Source organism: Orbicella faveolata, unplaced genomic scaffold, assembly GCF_042242905.1.
Source record: "Orbicella faveolata isolate gen_17 unplaced genomic scaffold, um_ofav_v1 contig_2, whole genome shotgun sequence".
NCBI classification, from domain to species: Eukaryota; Metazoa; Cnidaria; class Anthozoa; order Scleractinia; family Merulinidae; genus Orbicella; species Orbicella faveolata.
The window spans coordinates 6,540,001-6,562,500 of record NW_028301547.1 but is presented as its reverse complement, the minus strand read 5'-3'; the positions used below and the strand labels follow the sequence as shown (position 1 = coordinate 6,562,500).

The window sequence follows — 22,500 nt, the reverse complement described above, 5'->3', positions numbered from 1 at the left end:
TAGACCTTCATCAGTTACAAGAGAAAAAGGACGAAAACTAAGTTTAAATACGGTTACAGTGTGGGAGATTACGTAACGAAATGAAAAATACAATATTGTGCTATTAATACATCGTGATTAATACAATACATGAAGAAAATGCAAAACGAGAAATACAATGCTGTACTATAAATTGCGTCATACAGGGTGATAATTAATAGACCAAACGAAAAGAATACAATACTGTGCATAAATTACATTATAGAGCGTGATAATTGCAGAACTAGGTTAAATTCAACCTGAAAACTAAAAGAGTTAAAATAGATAAAACGGACTCTTGCAATGCGGTAAATATAACGGGAAAAATAGTTTGCAAAGATAAGCAGAAGAAACCTACGTTTACGCTGGACAAGGTTAATAACAAAATCCCAAATCGAGGCCTTTGGAGCATTAAGAATGGCTGACTGTTAGGATCGAGAACCGCCGGTCAACGACCCATTTGGCAAATCGCTCATATTTTGCCCAAAGATACCCTTAGGTGACCTAATTCTAAAAATCATATTTCAAGGTTCCAGCGAATTTTTATTTTTCAGAAATTCGCGAAAATTTGAAAGCGCGGTCAAAGTGCGGTTTTTCGTGTAATAAAATGACCGAAATAAGGTGCGAGGACGAAGCGCTGGCAAAGTCTTAAAATAAATTCAGTTGACTTCAAACTTCACACAAATGTGGAACAACCACTCTAATTTATTCCTCGTTTTAAACTAATCTCAGAGATGTTGATATAGTGGTTTTCCGAACCATTTTAAAAACACCTATGAAGCGTGTGAAAAATAACGGCAAAATATGGGTCATGTTTAACAGCATAAAAATGCATCTGGTACCTCACTTTCCGATTATTTTACTTTACAGCCTAGAAATATCATTATTAAACATATATCATGCCAAGTTTCATGCTCGAACTCGTAGTATTTCCCTTTGAGAAAAACGAAAATCTATGTCAATGTGTTGGGCGCAAATAACACAATAATTATAAACGAACAAGAGAGAAATCAGTTTCAACGGCGAAAGTAAAAGGCCATCATTCATTAAAATCCCGTCAATTCACTGCTATCAGTAGAAACATAATGTCCACTACATAGAAACTGTTTTTAGACGTTTTCGAAACATTGCGCGTTAACTTTGTTTAATTTCCTGTCCGCCGTCATGTCTAGTCTGTCATCGCGTGTATTTCCTTAATGTAAACAACACTCTGAATGGTTTTCACGACAAACGCAAGAGATTTCCTGTAACCTTAATGTTTTCGGTTCACCAAAACGCTTTAAGTTCGTTAAGACTCAATAATGGCTCAACTTGGAATGCTGTTTAGCATTAAGGACGTTAAAGGACTGTAAATTAATCGAGTTGAAATATCTTGAAGTAAATCAAGATCGCGTCCTTATTCTAATTTGGCAAACAGCCGACCTCCGTTCAAGTTCAAGAAGTCGAGAGGTTAATTCGGCAATGTATTACCGGTACAACAACAAAATCAAACCGAGGTCACAAAAGTGTAAGTTTAAAAGTGTAGTGGCAAGTCCCAAATAAATTTCGCCTATATAAAATGGAAACAAGAAGTGAAACGCACTGCCCCGAAACAAATAAACAAAATATTAATACGACTAATTTAATCCGAAAATGTTACAGAAAACATACCTAAAAGCCGTCGATTCCCCTCAATACCACTCCACATTGCCTTAAAGAGCCCAAGCTTTCTGCTGTAAGAATCAGGGGCGTCAGGAATCTGTTTTTATCATATCGGCAACCATGCTGCGTGGCTGATATTCGAGACTCAGTAAAAGTTGTCACACAACCGTACGAGCAGCCCAGTCACGCTTTCACTGCTCTTGCGCAAATGTCCAACATTTCGCAATTTACCTAAACTGATTACAAGTTTAAAGTAGTGACAGTAGATTGAAATGCGCTTCTTAAAGCTGACCTATCCAGGAGCAATTATTTCTTGTTCTTGAATGGCTCTTAGTTGTAGCTACAGTCGGGAAGGGGGGGGGGGGGGGGGAGAGGGTACTCCTGGAAATTTCGGATATCTGTATGCCGTGGAAGATTAAGTGATCTCCAGCTCTTAACGCCAACACTGACACACCAGATGATTCTCGAAGTATCACAGGGATCACTAAGCTAAATAATTTTGAGTTTAGCTCCGCTGAGTCAATTACCTGTTGGCGCGCATATTGCATTGACCGTGGACAGGTGGAAAAACAGTTAAACCGGAAAAGCCTGGTGCACATTGTAATTTAGCGTTGTCCAACACGCAATCGGTCAGGTTGTAATGCTAATCGTATTTGACAGAATCTCAAGTTTTCTTTCGACACATACTGGGGTGACATACTCCTAGATGGGTGTGACCGGGAGCCATGAGTCAAGTCAGTCAACTCGCAAAGCTTAACAGAAGAGTGATAGTGAACCACTGGTGGAAGGACTGCAGATTGTCCCTACGCTTTACCCTGATAGGTCTCTGTTTTATTCTAATGAACTGATGCTGTGACAACAATACTATTTAGCTTTACGAAAATGCTAATTGTCAATGGTTTCTTTTGCAATTTAGTTAGACATCGCTCTTTCTTTATTTTTTGCTGGAAACATCGTTCTCTAAAGGAGACTTCCGGTCATTTTCTAAAAAGGCACGAACACTGCGACCCCAACATCGGTGCTATTATCAACGGGTGTGACCGAGAAAGCGTCTGGTGATGTTTCCATAGATAGTAACCATGCATGGCAGGGGTGTATTAATGTCTTGAAGGCGGCTGTATTCGTGTCTTTCATAGCCTGTCCACTTTAGAGAGGCACTTGTCTCTGGAGAAATATACGCAGTTACTGGAGAGACATTCCCTTATGGACTTAGCCAAAATGTGCTACAAATCCTGCTTGGCGCAAGCGTTAGCGTGTTACTCAAAGCCACAATAGGTCACCAAGAAGCCCTTGTTGTTTCAAAAGAGGGTTGGGCTCTCAGGGCAGTCAGTGACAAGCAGCAATCGTATCTTGTGGCAAAATTCCGCACTGGTCAAACGACAGGCCGAAAGCTTGACGCCGAAATGGTGGCGCGGGAAATGCGCAGAGCCCAGGATCCTTGTAATATTCGTCTTTTTCAGGTGCTAATTTTTCGGGGCGGGGGAGGATCGTTAAATTTTTGTAGAGAGGGAGAGGGAGTAGAGGAGGAAGGCCCTTTAGAGGAAAAACTCATGGCCGAATCGTCTCAACCTCGTTCCCAGGGTCTCTCATCATACCGCACCCTGGAGCGTACTCCAGTCGGGCGGTAAGATGAGAGACTCTAGGAACGAGGTTTGAATCACCCTTTTGATTTGAGTCACCCTTTCCAAATTCGCTGCAACGATTAATTTACCTTTATCGACTTAAAATTAGATGATCTAATGCATTTTGTTTCCGACACTGCGCCTAGACGCAGTGCAACAGTGCCTTAACAAACTAATCACTCTAGAACATCTGAAAACATAGATCTCGCAAACAGCTTACTTTCCTGAAAATAGTTTTTCACAAAGAACTACTTATTTATGATTCTTTTATACTGCAAAAGAAACCCTTGACCACTAGCATGTTCATAAAGCTAAATGGTATCATTGTCACAGCATCAGTTCATTAGAATAAAACAGAGGCCTATCAGGGTAAAGCGTAGGGACAATCTGCAGTCCTTCCACCAGTGGTTCACTATCACTCTTCTGTTAAGCTTTGCGAGTTGACTGACTTGACTCATGGCTCCCGGCCACGCCCATCTAGGAGTATGTCACCCCAGTATGTGTCGAAAGAAAACTTGAGATTCTATCAAATACAATTAGCATTACAACCTGACCGATTGCGTGTTGGACAACGCTAAATTACAATGTGCACCAGGCTTTTCCGGTTTAACTGTTTTTCCACCTGTCCACGGTCAATGCAATATGCGCGCCAACAGGTAATTGACTCAGCGGAGCTAAACTCAAAATTATTTAGCTTAGTGATCCCTGTGATACTTCGAGAATCATCTGGTGTGTCAGTGTTGGCGTTAAGAGCTGGAGATCACTTAATCTTCCACTGCATACAGATATCCGAAGTTTCCAGGAGTATCCCCTGCCCCCCCCCCCCCCCCCCCCCCCCTTCCCGACTGTAGCTACAACTAAGAGCCATTCAAGAACAAGAAATAATTGCTCCTGGATAGGTCAGCTTTAAGAAGCGCATTTCAATCTACTGTCACTACTTTAAACTTGTAATCAGTTTAGGTAAATTGCGAAATGTTGAACATTTGCGCAAGAGCAGTGAAAGCGTGACTGGGCTGCTCGTACGGTTGTGTGACAACTTTTACTGAGTCTCGAATATCAGCCACGCAGCATGGTTGCCGATATGATAAAAACAGATTCCTGACGCCCCTGATTCTTACAGCAGAAAGCTTGGGCTCTTTAAGGCAATGTGGAGTGGTATTGAGGGGAATCGACGGCTTTTAGGTATGTTTTCTGTAACATTTTCGGATTAAATTAGTCGTATTAATATTTTGTTTATTTGTTTCGGGTCAGAGCGTTTCACTTCTTGTTTCCATTTTAGAAAGGCGAAATTTATTTGGGACTTGCCACTACACTTTTAAACTTACACTTTTGATGACCGCGGTTTGATTTTGTTGTTGTACCGGTAATACATTGCCGAATTATCCTCTCGACTTCTTGAACTTGAACGGAGGTCGGCTGTTTGCCAAATTAGAATAAGGGCGCGATTTTGATTTGCTTCAAGATATTTCAACTCGATTAATTTACAGTCCTTTAACGTCCTTAATGCTAAACAGCATTCCAAGTTGAGCCATTATTGAGTCTTAACGAACTTAAAGCGTTTTGGTGAACCGAAAACATTAAGGTTACAGGAAATCTCTTGCGTTTGTCGTGAAAACCATTCAGAGTGTTGTTTACATTAAGGAAATACACGCGATGACAGACTAGACATGACGGCGGACAGGAAATTAAACAAAGTTAACGCGCAATGTTTCGAAAACGTCTACAAACAGTTTTTATGTAGTAGACATTATGTTTCTACTGATAGCAGTGAATTGACGGGATTTTAATGAATGATGGCCTTTTACTTTCGCCGTTGAAACTGATTTGTCTCTTGTTCGTGTACAATTATTGTGTTATTTGCGCCCAACACATTGACGTAGATTTTCGTTTTTCTCAAAGGGAAATACTGCGAGTTCGAGCATGAAACTTGGCATGATATATGTTTAATAATGATATTTCTAGGCTGTGAAGTAAAATAATCGGAAAGTGAGGTACCAGATGCATTTTTATGCTGTTAAACATGACCTATATTTTGCCGTTATTTTTCACACGCTTCATAGGTGTTTTTAAAATGGTTCGGAAAACCACTATATCAACATCTCTGAGATTAGTTTAAAACGAGGAATAAATTAGAGTGGTTGTTCCACATTTGTGTGAAGTTTGAAGTCAATTGAATTTATTTTAAGACTTTGCCAGCGCTTCGTCCTCGCACCTTATTTCGGTCATTTTATTACACGAAAAACCGCACTTTGACCGCGCTTTCAAATTTTCGCGAATTTCTGAAAAATAAAAATTCGCTGGAACCTTGAAATATGATTTTTAGAATTAGGTCACCTAAGGGTATCTTTGGGCAAAATATGAGCGATTTGCCAAATGGGTCGTTGACCGGCGGTTCTCGATCCTAACAGTCAGCCATTCTTAAGGGGTTGACAAACAACAAAATCCCTGGAGGGGCCCTTAAACAATAAGCTGTAATAAAATCCCAGGCAGGGCTTTTGAGCATACCTAACACCCAAAAAGCTGACAAAATCCAAGGAAGGGCCTTTGAACTGCCTTATGGCGCGAACGCATATTTACACAAGAGAAAGTTAATTATAACAAATTCTGTTTTTGGAGTGAAATTCTTTTCTTTTATTTAAGACATGGGAAGCCAAAGAGAACAGTTGAGCACTCCTGCCCAATAAGCCTCTTTCGTAATTAAAAACCTATCGATCTCGTCTGAGTCATTAGGGGCCTGCACCTGATCAATGCATTGGAATTCAAAATCATCCAAGGAGTGTGGAATTTTATTGAAATGTACTGCTACCTCACAAGTGGTTTTGTTTGTGAGCATAGCAGACTTGTGGTTACGAAACCTAACCCGAAAATCGGTGGTAGTTGATCCTATGTACTGTAAACGACATTTCTTGCAGGAAACTAAATAGATCACGTTTTTAGAATCACAAGAAAGCCTTGAATGAATGATGTATTTTCTGCCCGTTTTAAAACTTAGAAATGATTTACGGCAACGCGGAAAACAATCGAAGAAATTATTTCCATTTGTTCTCACATTTAATCCTAATTTGCCTAATGTGAGTAGCATAATTAGAAAGCATTTGTTGATTTTGCAATCCAACCCTAAATTGAAAGAACTTTTCCCTCAGGGCTCTATCATACCATCTTTTCGTGGAACAAAAAACCTGAAAGAATTATTAGCACCCTCTCGTTTTAAAACCGCCGATGAGGGACAAACAATTCAGCCAAACAATGGCTGCTTTAAATGTGAAAGAAATAGATGCGATCTCTGTCGAAATTTCTTAGTTGAATCTAAATCATTTCTAAGTTTTAAAACGGGCAGAAAATACATCATTCATTCAAGGCTTTCTTGTGATTCTAAAAACGTGATCTATTTAGTTTCCTGCAAGAAATGTCGTTTACAGTACATAGGATCAACTACCACCGATTTTCGGGTTAGGTTTCGTAACCACAAGTCTGCTATGCTCACAAACAAAACCACTTGTGAGGTAGCAGTACATTTCAATAAAATTCCACACTCCTTGGATGATTTTGAATTCCAATGCATTGATCAGGTGCAGGCCCCTAATGACTCAGACGAGATCGATAGGTTTTTAATTACGAAAGAGGCTTATTGGAGTGCTCAACTGTTCTCTTTGGCTCCCCATGGCTTAAATAAAAGAAAAGAATTTCACTCCAAAAACAGAATTTGTTATGATTAATTTTCTCTTGTGTAAATATGCGTTCGCGCCATAAGGCAGTTCAAAGGCCCTTCCTTGGATTTTGTCAGCTTTTTGGGTGTTAGGTATGTTCAAAGGCCCTGCCTGGGATTTTATTACAGCTTATTGTTTAAGGGCCCCTCCAGGGATTTTGTTGTTTGTCAACCCTTTAATGCTCCAAAGGCCTCGATTTGGGATTTTGTTATTAACCTTGTCCAGCGTAAACGTAGGTTTCTTCTGCTTATCTTTGCAAACTATTTTTCCCGTTATATTTACCGCATTGCAAGAGTCCGTTTTATCTATTTTAACTCTTTTAGTTTTTAGGTTGAATTTAACCTAGTTCTGCAATTATCACGCTCTATAATGTAATTTATGCACAGTATTGTATTCTTTTCGTTTGGTCTATTAATTATCACCCTGTATGACGCAATTTATAGTACAGCATTGTATTTCTCGTTTTGCATTTTCTTCATGTATTGTATTAATCACGATGTATTAATAGCACAATATTGTATTTTTCATTTCGTTACGTAATCTCCCACACTGTAACCGTATTTAAACTTAGTTTTCGTCCTTTTTCTCTTGTAACTGATGAAGGTCTAAGACCGAAACGTTTTTCTATTAAATTTTTAACTTTTTAACTTTTTTTACCGTCAGAAGTTGTCCGTCCTTGCGTTATCAAACGTTTTTAAATTCATTTTTGCGGTGAGGCTTGGACTGTGAATCTTCATTGATCCTCCTGACGCAGTGGCATTCTTTGTTGGCTTGAGGTATTTTTTAACCATTTTATATATATATGAAAGAATTTCTAGATCTAAGTAAATGTTTCTAAATTCCCAACCCTTTCCTTGGAAAGATTTATTTGATTATGTTTATTTTGTTCAGTGTAAGCATAACCCTATGGACCTATTCTGTTTCACTTCCAGAGGCACATTTACACTGTGATTTGTAGTTAAGTTTATACGTGGAAAAAAGAAAACAATTGACTGGAATTGTAGCTGTATCTGACAGCTCGTACAAGTCATGGATCTTTGCTTACAGTCATTCCACTGAAGTAGAGTCTGCACTGAGATTTTTGTGAAACTTTGCCTATTGATTGTTTATATTATAGGAACTTAAATTTTGAAATAAAAATGAGGGGTCCCCATGTTCGTTTAGGAGCAACAGCACCTTGTTTATACCCAATAAATCCTTATAATAGCACCAAGTGTGCAAGTGTGATCCACTTTTCTAAGAGTGTCCCATTTTTTCAAGTGTTACCTATTTTTTTAAATTGTGACCCATTATTCCAAGTTTGATATATTTTTTGACGTGTAGCCCATTTTTTCGAAGTTTTGCTCTTTTTTCCGAGTGTGACTCCTTTTTTTCCAAGTGTTACCTTTTTTTCAAGTGTGAACCCCTTTTCTAAGTGTCAAATGTTTTCCAAGTGTTACCTATTTTTCAAATTGTGACCAATTTTTCAAAGTGTGACATATTTTTGGAAGAGTGGCCCATTTTTTGAGCCTTGCTTGTTTCCAAGTGTGACTTTTTTCCAAGTGTAAGCATTTTTCCAAGCGTAACCCATTTTAAGCATTACCTATTTTTCCAAGTGTGACCCATTTTTCCAAGTGTGAGCCATTTTTCCAAGCGTGACCCATTTTCCAAGAGTGACCCATATTTCCAAATGTGACCCATTTCTCCAAAGGTGACCAGTTATTTCAACTGTGACCCATTTTTCCAAGTGATCCATTTTTCAGTTTTAACACATTTTTTTCTAATTTCAGCTATTTTTTAAAGTGTTACCCATTTTTCCAAGTGTGTCTCTTTTTCTGCAAGTGTGTCTCATTTTTTAAAGTTTGACCCATTTTTAAAAGTGTGATTCATTTTTGCAAGTAAGATCTGTTATTCCAAGTGTGTCCTATTTTTACAAGTTTGGCCCCTTTTTTTACAAGTGTGACCTTTTCTCCAAGTGTGACCCGATTTGCCAATTTTGACTGATTTTTCTGATTGTGACATATTTTTTGAACTGTGACCTATTTTTCGAAATTTTGCCTTTTTTCCAGTTGTGGCTCCTTTTTTTCCCAGGTGTGGCCTATTAATCAAAGTTTGACCCATGTTTCCAAGTGTAATCCCTTTTTACTAAGTGCAACCCATTTTTCAACTTTGAACCAATATTCTAAGCATGATCCATTTTTCTAAGTGTTACCTATTTTTCCAAGTAAGACCCATTTTTCCACCTGTGACCCATTTTTCCAAGAGTGACCCTTTTTTTAAGTGTGACCCATTTTTCCAAGTGTAAACCATTTTTCCCAGAGTGCCCCTTTTTTCCAAGCCCATTTTTTTCAAACATGAACCACTTTTCTAAGTGTGACCCATTTTTTCAAGCGGGACTCTTTGTTCTAAGTGTAATACAATTTTTCAAGTTTTTCCTAGTTTTCCAAGTCTGACCCACTCTTCCAAATGTGATCCTTTTTTCCAAGTGTGTCCTATTTTTTTAAGGGTGATCCATTTTTAGAGGTGTGCCCTTTTTTCAAGTGTGTATTATTTTTTCAAGTCTCACACATTTTTTTTAAGTGTGACCCATTTTTTCAAGTGTGACCTATTTTGCCAAATGTGACCCAATGTTCAAAGTGTGGCCCTTTTTTTCAAGTGTGACCCAATTTTTTAAGTGTGACCCTTTCGTCTAAGTGTGACCCATTTTTCCAAGTGTTTCCCAATGTTCCAAGTGTGACTATTTTTTCTAAGTGTGACGCACGTTCTTAAGTGTGACCTATATTTCCAAATGCGACCCATTTTTCCAAGTGTTATTCAATGTTTCAACTGTCACCATTTTTCTAGGTGTGACCCACGTTTTTAAGTGCGACCTATTTTTCTAAGCGCGACTTTTCCAAGTGTGACCCATCTTTCCAAGTGAGACCCTTCTTTTTAAGTTGACTTATTTTTCCAAGCTGTAACTCTTTTTCCAAGTGTGACCCATTTTTCCAAGTGTGGTTAATTTTTCCAATCGTAACCCATTTTTTCTGTTTGGCAATTTTGCTCAGGAGCATCTCACAAGAAGCCGAACAGTTACTTGGAAATTAACTCCCTTAGTTTAGCACGTCTACATCTACCTCTTCATTTGTTTAGTCCTCAGAAACTATATATATACTATATGCAGTTATACAGGAAATACAAAAAATGAATGTTCAATGAGTGTCTTTAAATTTCATAAAGATACAGCTAAAATTTACAGCAGATTTTCTCCTGAAAATCATAGCAAACCCAAGAATTATTCTATAAATGAGTAGACCTAACACAAACGTTTTTGAAGCTGTTCCAAATAACTCGTAGCATGTGTTTTATGGGGTTTAAAACACTCAGCTACGCCTCGTGTTTTAAATCCGATAAAACAATGCTGCTCGTTTTTTAAACATTACTTAAAACATCGAATGTAATAGAAAACCACTCATTAAAACTTGAAAATAAAATAATGATAATGATACTAATAATTCTAATAAGAATAATAATAAATAAGTAAACAAAAAATAAAAAAAACCTAGCAATATCTAACCAAGTACACTTGCAGCTTGTCTGATGGGAAGTTCGACGTTTGACCTGGCCCTTACTGTCGAATGTAAATAAAGATGCCGTCTTAATTTAAAGAAGGTCCCGATATCCGCCATCCTTGTCCTGGCATTACACCTAATGTGTAAGCGATTTGAAAGACGTTGCTTTGATAATTTAAATTTCAGGATAAATTGTCTTAGGTTTTGAAATCCAACTTGCTGTAAGCCTCCTAGGCAACTTGCCTATGGCTCGTCACGATTGGTTGACGGGTCTAATTAGCATCTTTGATTTTGTCTTTTGTTTTACTCTGTGGGAACGGGAATCATTGATTTACTCGGTTGTTAATCGTGCGTGTTCCAACACATCGAAATCACAACATTGTCCCAGTCCTAGACTGATTGAATATATATATATTTATCATATGTCAAAGTAATATTCAGGTAGATCAGAGCGTTCTGATATTGGTCCTCTTAATCCATTTTTTTTCTTTTTTTCTTTTTTTTTTTTTTTTTTGTGCCCTTTAATAAGCTACTTAGTAACCCATCTTGCTGGAGCCTAATTGGGAAATATTGGCTATCCAAACTTTTTGCACGTACTACCACGACCTCGGGCCTATAATCCCCAGTACGGCCCTCTCGTTCGGTCAGTAACTTTTTTTAGTAACTTTTTTAATTATTTATTTTTTGGTAAAGCCATACGTACACAGTGCTGAATCGAAGTATCCTTGGTAGTTGTACCATTCTGACTTTTGCAAATTATATCATGTATGAGGAAGGCATCACTTGGTAACAGTCAAAACTTCACAAGTAAGTCCTTCTGAATCTTATTCTGCAATTGTCATGAGCGAGCATTCTGTAAATTGTCTTTTCAGTATGACGTCGTGCAGCTTAGCAACGTCCAAACAAAAAAAATATAAATTGTCAGAGACGGAAATCACACTGCAGTAAACACTTTTCTGCCGACCGCAAACAACTTTGCAAATTCTTCAATTCAGATCTTTTCTCATGTTTCGTTCCTGGTGCATGAGAAAGTCTCGGTGGAGAAGTTTGAGCTCCAAATAGCAAGCAGCAAGCGCAGTACAGTATTTTTTAATTTTTTTTTTTTTGATATTAATTTCTCTAAAGCCCTCTTTCCGTGGCGACAGATATTGACCCTCCGATGCTAAAGATCACTTTTTCCACCTGATCGTTGCTAATTGGGAAAAGAATAGATCCTCGGATCAGATCTGAACGTTTTTCAAAGGTATTTTGCTTAAAATTACATATAGCTATGGTCACGTATAAAATGACTACTTCACGCTATGTGCAAGCCTTAATAGAGCACGTTCGATATATTAACATTCTAACATTGCTCCGAGGCTTTCAGGACAAAAATTTATATTTCGTGGTCTGTCCTTTGCCAGGTGCTTCTCTTTTGGGGGTCGAGGGACAAAAGAAACATGAAAATTGCAACTTTGTCCTAACTTAAAATATTGATATATCGAACGTGGCCTACTAATCCATTGATTAACATTATTTTGATCCATACTTTTTGTTTTACAGGATACATGTATATAAAAAAGCTGTTCATTGTTGTTTTAGAGACCGCGTAGAATAGGCCAAAACAGAGGAGAGCGATTTATGATTTTTGGAAAGATCAAGATCAAAGATTGTCACAAATGTCCCTGAAAGATGTCACAAAAGCTTGTCAGAAGAGCGCCTATACAAACCAAAAGTAAAAAAAAGAGACAAACATTTGAACTAAACATCCCAAAAGTCAATCGTGATCGGAAATCGGTGTTTGTTTAGCCTTCCAACTTTCTTCTTACAAAAATAGGTTTTCGGAAATCGTTCTATTTTGAAAGAGATGTTTAACAGTGAGGTTTTCAAACAAGAGCCAGTAATGCAAAAATATGAATCTAAAACTTTAATACTGACAGAAGAGAATGTTACGAAAGTAGAAAAGAAATGACCCAAAAGTGCGTTATCCAGTGATCGGATGGCGGTTTTGATCTTAGATCATTCTGCTTACATTGCCTTGGCTTGCTATATTTTCCATTAGTGCAAATACATAACCCCATCGATATGACTCAGTGATTAAATCGCTAACGGGTATGTTCGGGAGACCCAAATTATAATAATTTATATCTATAATTTCTGTGATCTATTTTTCGTTGAAACACTACTTTAAAACTGTGCTGAAATTTTATTTATGCAAACTTCGATGCATACAGTTCATTTCTATTTACAGTTTGGCGAAAACTCGTTTTGACAGACTTAAGATAACTCTATTTTTTCTTTAGATAATTGAATAAATATATTGCCTCACATCGAAAAAAAATGCCCTAATCATGTCAAGCAAGTCTATTTACTTTTCCGCGAAACGAGTTGAATTGTAATAATCTGGCATTTGTTAGAGATTTTGAAAAAGTTGTCAACAAATTAAACTGATAGATTAGAGAGGTTTTTTGTCGCGAGCGCCAAAAACTAAACGATATATCGAATTGACTGCCAACCTCCCAATTATGATTAACACAATTTTTTCTACGATCTCTTCTCTTTTCCGTATATATATATGACTAGTTTTTACTTCTTGAACTTGAACAGAATAAATCTTTAAGAGCGCTCAACCCACAGAGGAGCAGTAATTATAATGGTCAATAGTAGCAAGATTTCAATTCATCGTCTTATGACTAGTTTTTATATATGTAGCTGTACTTTGAACACTTTCAGGTTCCTTCTTATCATGCGGACACAACAATCAGGATTTACCCAGGTTCTTTTTTTTTTCGGTCCACAGCGAGAAGGTCAAATAACACGTAAAAACCGATTGATCACGACTTGCTGCGAGACATCCCACGTAAAAAAGGAAAACATCATTTGCACTAACTTTATGACAACCTTACGTGTTTTGAGAAAGTATTATTTATTTGAAAATTCCTTCAAAAATAGTACAAGAACCAAAAACTTAATGTAAACCGAAAGTTGGCTCCAAATTTGGCTTAAGGAAGACAGACAGAAACTTGGATGCTATAGAGGTGTCGAATCACTTGAGGTAAACCTTGGGAAGAGTCACAAATTTGCGTCATTATTGTTTAACATAATGCTAAAAAAATAAAGTCTGAAAACAAAACATTTTGTCGGAGAAAATCTGACGCCTTCCTCTCCTTTCTAGAGCAACTGGGATATGCTCTGATTGCTAATTACTCAAGTTGTTAGAGTGGAAAGTAATACGAAACTACGATAACATTTTGCATTACGCTGCCTACTATTATTGTCAAATATGCCAGTGAGCAATGGCTGTCGAAAACTCATCAGACTCCAGGTCAACTACACTATACCTTTAGCATTTTAAACAAAATGTCGAAGATTAACGAAAAAATTGGTGCAGTTACTTAAGGTACCGCCAACCATAACATTTTTCGCTTTCTTCGCTAGGGGACACTAATACAACGTCCGCCTCCCCCTGAAAGGGCAACATAGCACAGTTCTTAGTTATTAGGTACATTAACCTTCATAACAGACACATGCAAAATATCTCCGGACTCTACTCGGTTGCAGGTCCGGTCGTTGCTCAAAAAATTGTGCGTAGTTATAAGAATCAAATAGTTGCATTCTACGTGTATACCTTAATCTTTGAATAAAACAGGCTTACCAATTGAAGATAAAGGTGTGGTACAGTGTTATGGTTACGCGCCCTAGGCGGGACTTTGATGCAGAAGCTCTAATCACTTGAAACACGAGCATTACGAAATTGCAAATTTAAAAAATAAAGCCGCCAAAGAGCAAGCATGAAGGAAAAAAAATAAATGTATTATTGTCATGCAAGCATTTTAAAATGATTTTGATCGAGTTTATGGCCGTTGAGCGGGGTATATCAAAAGCACCTGCCAAAAAAATATTTTCTGTGTGACACAAAATTCTTTTTGTTTTTTTCAAATACATGCTGACAACCAAAAATATATTTTTTTAACATCTTAAGGATCTAAATTTAACCAATGATAAAAGAAGTATTGGGTTCAACAGCCAATAGATCGGAATATAGGTCATTTATTATGCAGACAACACACAAAGCACAGAATAAAAACACTTTGGTGAATCTCGTCAAACGCAGGATTCTTGACATTCCCTTAATGAGGTTTCTAAGTTTTAAAAACTTATTTTTGCCTCGAAATTGAGATTCCCGCTCAAGGTATTGCAAACATCACAACATTAACTATTTTTGCCTGAAAAGTAAGTCCAGTTGAATATATTTCGAGTATTACAACTTTTACAAATTTCTATTTTTTCTTTAAACTATTTTAAAAATTTTTTCACACTTTTTATGTACAGGTTCTTATTCAAGCGTAAATTCATCGACCACTACAGTGGCATTCGCGGACTTAGAAGTGAAATAAAAGGTATGTCTATGCATTGCTAACCAGGAAAGAAGATAAAGTTTCTAGAGTATACGTGGTAATTAAAAAAATATACATAGCTGCAATCAAACAAGATACACACAACATTATTTACAGAGAAATTTCTGTCTGCAACGCAGGCTATGCTGAAAGAATGACAGGCGGAAGGAGTGAACAGAGATTTGAGGGATTGATGACTGTAGCCGAAATTTGACGAACATTATATTTGAGTTGTTTCAGGCTATGATTGAAAATATATGCTTCAGAGCGTCCATCCTCCCAAAACAATCAGTGGGGGCTTGCACCTGCAAGGTATCCAACGAGATGTTAGCACTTGAGGTTTATTTTCTCCCAGTAAAGAATGCCAGAAAAGAAAATATGGAGTGGTTTCTTGGAATCCCATCAAATCGATGCTGACATTTTAAATGCGATCTGGCGAATAATCTTTATGAATTTCCATTTTAGAGAGACTGAATGTAAATCTCCTACGCTCATTGAAAATATTATTTTACTTAGGCTAACCAATTTAGATTTGTCAGTATGGTACTGACCTATAGCTTGTAAGATAATTCAATCCTCTCATGTAGCAATATGAATCAACTGAAGATACATTTTTCATTAATTTTTCAGGATTTCTTCTTGTTTATAATGTCGGAGCGATGGCTTTAAATTGTTCCAAGCGTTTCTTTTAAAATTAAAACACCGCTTTAAACAAGAGAACGGTGAAAAGTTTTGAGAACAGTCTTAGTCAAGGAGGGCCTCCGTAAAGCAAATTATTAGCAATTTGACATAAAAAAAAATCGCTTGAACGGCGAATTCAGTGAGGTGAAACTCTCTTCGATTTAAGCAATTGCATAACAAAGGTAGCTATTAGCAGGAAATCTATGAAGCAATCGAAGATTAGCCACAACACAAGCTTCAGTGTATCTACGTTCCTGAGAAGAATCATATAGTTCTGTTACTTATTTTAATCTTCAGATCTATTTGTTTAAGAGGTTACTTTTAAGGTTTTATCCGTAGCCAACGAAAATTCAGGTGACGCTCGCATTGCATGCCGGTCGACAGAGAGTCTTAAAGGCATGCGCAGCTTATAAAACATGTCGACGCCCAAGCATCGATAAAAATGAATCCTTCACATGCACAGTGTTCCTCTTGTGAAGCCATCTTAAATCTAGTAGAAATACCTGACGGGGCACGGGAACATGTCATCGAAAGGCATTATCCTTTTACACTTCACGAGGAAATTGATCCGGAGCGATCGCTGTTTTTTGAAAATGCTATATCGCCGCAGAGTCTCTTTAACACAGTTATTATCCAGCTTCAATCAGGTTTGCAAGCAAGTAGGAAACAACGCCATCGGTATATCTACTACTACTCATTCAATTTTCCAGTTGGAATCTTCCCTAACCGACAAGGCGGCTTCTGTGAAACTAACACGATAAAAATCGTCTGCAACTACACTATGTGTCGACAATGCAATCGACATTGGCCAAACATAGTAGTTACAATTTATCCATGCATGAAACCATTCATCTGAATACGAAATATTGATAAAAGTATCGTGAGTTCTAGTTCTGCAGGCTGAGAAGTTATCAAGCTAACCAAAGAGAACGATTAACAGCCATAAAGACAAAGATGAGTCGAATGAAACATTTGCGTGCTGAAAATTCCTGCTCAATGTTCACTTGAGAAGTGCTGACTTCTCCACAATAGTCTGCAGCTTCTAGTGACTGATTTATAAATTATTGATTGCTAACCTTGTTGTGGATAACAGAACTACAAAAGTACAGTTAATTATTTAACTCTGCTCAGCTAACTACAACATCGATAAATGAACGCACATTAAAACTAAGGAAATAGCGATAGTAGGTATTAATGGCAGGATCATCTCAATAGCGAAGTTAATCTAGTGGATGAAGCACACAGAGTAAAACAAATTTCTTTAAGATAAAAAGTATCCCTTCATATGCTTGGCTATAATTAATTGTGCAATTGTCAAGCATAGAGTTCTTAAGTGTATTACGAAAGATTGAAAATGAATTTGACTGAGTAAAATTCGTTTGCAGGGAATTTTAAAGCCGAGAACCATGCAGTAAATTTTAGGGAACATAATCCAAATTGGGTTTATTCACTGAGTTTATCGTGCAGAATAGGGATGAGCTTAAGAGGTAAAATGAAAATAGTCATTGAAATATAGAAGTAGCAGCCCAGATGATAATTGAAAAACGGAGGAGGGTACCTGTGAGTAACAATATCGTTTAAGGTTAAGTAGGTTGAGACATTTGAATACAGGTTGAGAATAAGATATCACATCAGGGAAAGAATACTGTTTAATTTCTTTCTTATATATAACAGGTAATGGTGTTAAAAAATTAATTAAACGCCAGACATGGACTGACTATAAGAGAGGAAACGATAAATAAGAGGGTAAAGAAGCATAAGAAGAATGCTTCTATTGACAAGATGTTCACTTAAGACAAGACACCAACAGTTGTTTAAAGCCTAAGACAACGTTCCTTGATATGATCTTCATCTTAAATTGACGTCAAATGTTACACCTAAATACTTTGCATGGTCAACTTGTATAATACATTCGTCGTCTGTTTTAATATCAAATGACTGATTGGCCTTTGGTTTCTTGAAATGAAAAACAGTAAGGTTGTTTTAGATATCTTGAGTGCTAAGCGGCAATTGATCAGAGTTCCTGATAAGGATTGCATTTTATTTTTTCCAAGGTAGTTAAGGTTTTAACTTAAAAATTAAATTTAGTATCGTCGACAAATAAATAAAATATTACGACGCTAGAGGTGTTGGTATGTCTAGAATGGATCATTGAGGAACGTACACTACAAGTCACTGGGAGGAAGTTGAGTTATCACCATTAACACTTACAAATTGCTCTCATGCAATAGATAACATTTCTACCATTCAAGCACATTGTCTCAGATTTATCAAATAGAACTGCACAATTAACAGTATCAAAGGCTTTCTCCAAATCACTTAATATACCACAACCAAATTTACCATTATCAATAGATTGACCGATTGATTCAGTGCTGGAGCTAAGTAATGGTTGTCGAACATTGTTTTCTGCAACCAAACTTCAATGGAAAAAGTATTTTAATTCCCAGATAGCTATAGAGGCGATGATCTAAGTATTTTGCTAACGTTAGAAAGGACAGAAATTGGCCTATTATTGTCTTTGTCAAATCGTGAGCCTTTCTTAAAGATCTATCCTTGCTAATTATATTTCATTCATCAGAATAATTGCCACTTGTAAAGGAATCCTTAACTAAAACTGTAAGTGGCCATTTGCATGGTTTCTTTTAGATTTAAATATGGTAACTAATGCACTATAGGAAACTTGGAATTCACATTATTGATCAATGTCCCAATTTCAATTAAGTGACAGGAGATTGAAAAAGATTGATCCTTCGTAGTTACCCCGATGTAGAACAAGCGCTTTTGATGGGGGATTTCCTTCTCAGTAGTCTCACCGACAGTAGCAAGTAAGTTATTACAATTTTAGCGAAAGCTGTAAGGATCGGCAACAGTTTTTTTTTTTTTTTTTTCATCAAGGATGAAAGGTATATAACCATTTGACATTTACCAGCATTTAGATATGACCTGAGTGAATTCACTTGAAGTAAACCTTAAGAAAAGTCACAAATTTGGGTCATAATTGCTCAACATGATGTTCAAAATGTCTGTCGAGGAAAACAAAAGCATTTTAATTACACGTTTCGTTTTCTGGAGCGATAGTTAACTGGGGTATGTCGATCATGCCGTATTGACTATTAGTATTTTGCTGGTCTAAATGCTAGCTTTTGCTAGACTGAAAAGCGATATGAAACTACGATAATCTGTGTAACGTCACCAGCTGTTATTTCAAATATGCCAGCCAGTAATAGCAGTAATACAAACAGGCCTCACTCCTTCTACACCAGACGTATTTCTGAAGTAATCTACTAAGATATAGGAGAGTATAAAAAAAAAATTGGTGTAATTGTTCGTAAAATTTTCCCACCAAACATTTCGTTTTTCTCATCTCTTCGCTTGTGACTCTAATAGCTCGCCACAACAGCTTTTGTTATTGGTTATAATGTTAATCATAGCACAGTTTTGACCAATCGAGTGCATTTTAAAGATTACCTTGGTATCAGATACAGTGCAACATCGATCACGTGGCTTTAATATAATTCAGACTTTTCCCTTAACCCACGAGATTTTCATTCGTCGTTCAATTGCCTTCTACGTGAGCCTTATTCTTGGTAAAAAGGGGGCTTAAGCTGTAGAACGTAAAGGTGTTTGAGGTACAGTAGTACAGAAAGGCAGAGACGAGCTTTTGTCTAAGAGAAAACAGTAGCACAGGTAGAGTATGTAAGCTCTCTGTTTGTCTTCGCTTCCTGTAAAGAAAAAAACGGTGCAGCTTCTTAATAAAGTGGTACTAGATTCTCAGGAACAACAATTGCTTACCTCATTAAAAAGTTGTATAATGGTAATTCTCGCAGCCTGATAATCTGATAATTTAGCTAAAGACAAATCAAAGTATGAAAATCACAAGAACATTTTACTGTTGTCAAAGTAAGTAGTATGTATACCATTCTCTATATTGACATGGATAAAAACTTAAGAAAGTTTTTGCTTGCTGAATGAACTATTGAGCTAACTGATAACTTTCCAACAATTAACTTCAGCTGAACTTCACTGTGCTACCATTTGCTCGGCCACTTTCGGGGGTGCTTTGGGCAAACTCTAGTGTTTGCTCATAGTTGTGGATTGGAAGGTTGAAAGGTACAATTCGCCAGCCACGATCTATTTTGTAACTGCCAAGTTCATACCATTTTCATTTATAAACTGGTTTTCATTGCTAATATTTTGAGGATTTCAGCATCAGTCATAGTCAGAAGTAAAAGACTCAAAACAATTACACATAAACGCATTACAAAGTCAAAATTCGCGCTCGCGCCTTACCCGACAGCTTTTTATATTCCCCCATCAATTCAAGCGAGACATGTAATCAGGATTACGCAGATATTGTTACATTATGAACTTGCACTATTTTGTATAAATGCTTGATACGTTTAGCACCTTATAAACTGCGCAGCTGCGAAGACAACGATGGCCAATGACTGTTGCATAGAAAAATTGGCTCCATGGGAGGGACTTTGCGAAAAATTTGGGTAAAGCCATTTTTCGTACAGTAGGAAAAGACAAAAGTTTAAGAATGGATGGCATCTCCAGTGTTGAAAGAATTAGTGTCACTTGCATTTCACAGTAGTGTCAGTTAACACCCAACCCTTGATTATTCTGGATATCAACAAAAACCTAATCCAAAGATATTCTATCATTTCATCCCGTGAGGAAATACCCTTTTAAGTGTAAGTGGATTTGGGCTGTTTAAGTACTTTATCTATATGGGCGGCGGTATGTGAACTGTCCAGTGTGCTTCAACCCTGCTTTACCAGCAGTAATCCTTGACCCTTCCCCCTTTCTTCTGTGTGATGCTATGAAATATCCATACCCACTCAAAAAGGTGATCTAGTCACTAATGGGGCTCAAATATCTTTTGTGGTAGGGGTACATGTATTGATATTTTCTGGAACAACACTTCCTGAAAGAAACCCCCAAAAAGAACTAACATTAACTGAGTACAGAGTTAATGGAAATACCTAGTTCCATGCATGGTAACTTTGTTGTTGATGATCTATTGATAGTTTGAATGATATTATTGTTTGTTACCCTTTCTCTTTAGATATCGTCCAAAGGTGGTGCATTCTTGACCTTTTGAAGGACAAATTTATATTGCAAACAAGCCTCCATCAATCACATGACTGGGGAGTGCCAACAGCCCAACATACAGCTACACTAGTCGTTGTCTATTTCAAGAATGACCAATAAAACTGTTTCTTGCCCTTATTTTCTATACTGTAATGGTAACAATTTATATCAATCAGTTGTCTGTACCTGTCGGTATGTTTCAAAGCATGAATAATTAGCAATTTAAATTTTTAAATGGTTGCAACCACTCACCGAATGGATGTTTATGATTGTTATTGTTCGACTGGACAATTTTATCGTTGCAACAAATATGGGATATTTAAATATTAAAATAGTCTTTTTTTTTACTGGGCCTAGGTGAAGTTTTCCGACAGCTTCACTTTTACGAATTACTACTAACACTCTTTATCCGGTGATGCTACAATATTGGTATCACGCTAATGCCCGGTCATTGGTGCACCTTTAATGGTAATCTTTACGGCTTAATATGTTATGTTAATAGGCAGCAATACAGGCATTAAATTGACAAGTTAAGGTGGCTCTCAACCCCCTTCTTAGAGTTTATTCAAACTTTGCAAAAAGTTGCATTTTACCATGCTTATCACAATTCGATATTAAAAAGTGGTGACCATCAAGCTCGTTTATCCAGCACTTAGAGCTAAAATTATAAGTGTTTTCAGCAGGTTGTACTATTACTATAGTAACTTTTTATATAAAAAAGAGGACCAATAATTGGACATTTTTGTGATACAATTATTGTAGGATCATGTCACAAGGGGGAAATATTGATTCATCAAAGTATAATTTATGGAAAAAGCAAGAAACTTTTGTTAGCCTGCAGAGAATACAAGAAATTACATAATCCGCTAATTTGTTCTAAATTGCAAGATAAAAATCGTAGAGCCGTTTTCAAGTGAGTATAGAAAAATAATCGGTTTTGCATAGCAACGCTAAGCGATTGGCTTCAGAAACTCGCGCCACTTTGTCATCCAATCAGAAGTAAGACCAAACCAATCGGGAGTCACTTGCACTTGTTTTCCCGCGCCTCGCGTCAGCTGCATTATTTGCCCCGAGTATTGATTCTCTGTGCTTTGTGACTGACAAACGTGATTACCTTTGTTCTGGCTCTCTGAGCTTCTAATTGGATAGTCGGGCTGTGATGTTGATCGAAACAAAAACGTACGTCGACATATTTTTCGAACCAGACAAATAATAACAAAAAATGAGTTAAATATACTAGGAATAAAGCGTTAAGGGTAATTTCAATTTTGTTTCAAAATTGTAAATATTTACGGAAGTTTGTAGACCTAAGTTCTTGTTTTGGCATCAGCCTGACTAGTCCCAGGTCCTAACCCCCTGCGGTTTCTGACCCAACCGGAAGGGAAAGTTCATGTTTTCCTGTGCCTGAAACCCGGTGAATATAGAACCATATTCATTTTCCATTCTCAGACAGATTGCTAATCAATTGAAATGTTTACATGAACAATTTGGCTACGAACATAATATTTTCTAGAGTTGTTCTTACATTTCAGCTTCTTTTATCCATTTCGGCGAGATGATAGAATGGCTCAATTGAATTGAGGGCGGAAAAGCAGCTTGATACATGGCGTGGCACATAAAAAGTATCACCCACCGAAAGAGCAATATTTATTTTAAAAAGTAAGCGCAATAAATTTTTTAGGCTTATCAAACAAAGAAATTTGACAACGCGAAATGCAAGTGGAACCGCGCTCAAAAATCGTCATTTCCTGCCACGGTATTCTGGTTGATGAAATGGCGAAATTGAGATTAACAAATCGTCCTTTTGTTTGAGATGTTGCCTAGT

General features: G+C 37.1%; 1 long non-coding RNA gene across 1 annotated transcript; it reads left to right on the top strand.

The window, feature by feature from the left end:
- Window positions 1–10,973: 10,973 nt before the first annotated feature.
- Window positions 10,974–20,811, top strand: LOC110061398 (uncharacterized). The gene is made up of 3 exons (XR_002297963.2): window positions 10,974–11,761; window positions 14,830–14,897; window positions 20,650–20,811. It is a non-coding gene; the product is annotated as an uncharacterized LOC110061398 (long non-coding RNA).
- The last annotated feature ends 1,689 nt before the right edge of the window (window positions 20,812–22,500 follow it).